Here is a 2,500-nt window from a genome sequence, read left to right as displayed (position 1 = left end):
GATTTACGAAACTAAAACAATATCGTGGACTATTTACGGCTACCTATTACTCAAAGACAACTTGAATCTCGTGGAAGACAAAACACAGCTCACTTGACAATACTGAATACTGAATAAAGCGCTGTGTTACTGCACTACCGAAATCCGAAAAAAAAAAGACAACCACAAAAATTTTTGGCGTTATGTCTTAATGGTTTCGCACCTAAATATGGAAGATAAATTCACTAAACGCTCTAGTATCCATGCCTGCCACACCCGCAATCGTGATTTATTACATATACCGTTGTATAGAACTGCTACCGGCCAATGCACATTCGTATATAGAGGAACTAATAGTTGAAACAACTTAGATAACGACATAAAGCAATGTGTTTCCTTGCAATCTTTCAAGCAAGCTATAAAAGGGCAACTTACAGCGCGGGCCTTTTTTATAATGTGACCACGAATTCTTTTATTCATTATTTATAACTTGAGTGGTTTAGTAACGTATTCAAGTCATTGTAAATAGTGTCTGAAAAACCTTTCGAGGATGATCCTATTAAAGTTCTATTCTATTCTATTCTAGTCTGTTCTTAACTTTAGTGAAATATTGCCTTAAGCGCAGAGTGTGCGTTTAACCTTGTTGTGAAAAAGATGTTGTAAGAGAACTTGAGAATGATTATCATGTCAGCCTCGAAGCCAATGTTTCTCGATTCCTTTTTATTTCCTTCAATCTTTCTGGGTTTAGTATTTCCACTTGTCTTCTCAGGGACTATTTTTATCTAAGACATCTACCATGGCACTATAATGATTTACGATACTAAAACAATATCGTGTACTATTACGGCTACCTATTACTCAAAGACAACTTGAATCTCGTGGAAGACAAAACGCAGCTCACTTGACAATACTGAATAAAGCGCTGTGTTACTGCACTACCACACGTACGCAATGCGTTCCTATTTTGTAACATATGTATACTGATTTGGTTTAAAATTCTGTCATATTTTTGCTCTACTACTACCTTTTAAAAGCGAAATCTTCGGCCAAGTCGTTCATGCATTTCAGTGAAACTGATACTGTGTGCGTTAAAAAAAAGAAAAAAAAAGAAAAAGAAAGAAAAACGAAAAATGAAACACTAGTCTAAATAAATTACAAAAATAATTTTCGATACATCTCGCATTGCAGTGGCGTACATTTCTTGTACCTAAAATATTAAATTATCGTGTAAATCACGACAGAAAACTAAACATATTTAATGCTGTATTAAGTTCAGGTTTGAAATCGTGATAGAAAAGTCACTTGCATAAACCGGTATTAATTCAAATTTGTTTTGTCCATAAATACGATTTTCAGTAACTTTTATTATTTATTTCTTTGATTGTGAGCGGGCGGTATCCTGAGAATCCTGCAATCTGATTGGTTCCGAGAGCGGGCAGTATTTTCCTATCTCCTGCAAACGGCCACCGTAACCAGCTACCCTAAGCGCAGAGTGAAGTTGCGACTTGAAAGAGCGAAGTTTCAATTTGTCTTAATTGTTTTTTGCAATGAAGCAGTAACAAATGTACAATTAAATGAATTGGTCAGGAATATTTTTACACTGTGTGAAGTTTCGCTTTTAAAAGTCAACAAACTTGGCGAAATGTAGAAGAAGCCATTTCAACGTTTTTCTTAATAGTTTCTCCTACCTTCTAAAACTAGAATTTAGAAATAAAAAAAAATGCTATTCACCGGCCTTGGTCGGTCCGTATTGGGAAAAACTGTGCCCTCTGTCTCGAGTACGCGAGACCTCGGGCACAGTTTTTCCCAATACGGACCGCCCGGCCGGTGAATAACATATATATACTTCTAAACGATTACTTCGTATTTTTTAAAGCCTGCCAAGCTACAAGCCGAAGATTAGTCAGTTCAACGATTTTATATGAAGAATTAGCATCAGTTTGCGTTTAAATTTTGCGTGATTTACGTCGCTCAGGTTACAAAAATTTTGCTATTTTCGGAGGGAAGCGTTCCGAGTTCGAGCACAAACCTTTACGCAGAAAACGAATAATAGCAATAATTGAAGAATATAAAGCATAAAGGTCTAAGAATTACATACCATGTACATTTTTATCGCGTTAAGTTTCAGCCTTTGGCATGTTATGCGTTCTTTGAGGATGTTCCTTAAGGAGCTTTGAAAATCACAATTTTAACATGTCCATAAAAAGTATCTAGATAGGAATGAAAGAGAATGGTTGTTCTTATTTTGTGTTAAGTTTGATGCCAATTGAATTCATTTTAAGACTTCACCGTTGCTTGGCCTCGGAGCAAATTTTGGACAATTTGTCAAACAGTTAAACACACTTTAAATGCGTTTTCAAATTGTCGCAAATTTAAAAAAAAAGATAGAAAATCGCTGGAACTTGTAAAAGTAAGGAGTAAGCTGGAGTAAGCCCAACAACCAAAGAAAAGATTTGTGTAAAGAAATTGTCATTTAAAGTGGCAAGGTTCAACACAGCAGGTTTCATGTGATATGGTATTG

The sequence above is a fragment of the Montipora capricornis genome, chromosome 5 (assembly GCF_036669925.1).
Source record: "Montipora capricornis isolate CH-2021 chromosome 5, ASM3666992v2, whole genome shotgun sequence".
NCBI classification, from domain to species: Eukaryota; Metazoa; Cnidaria; class Anthozoa; order Scleractinia; family Acroporidae; genus Montipora; species Montipora capricornis.
Note: the sequence above shows the minus strand (reverse complement) of the source record.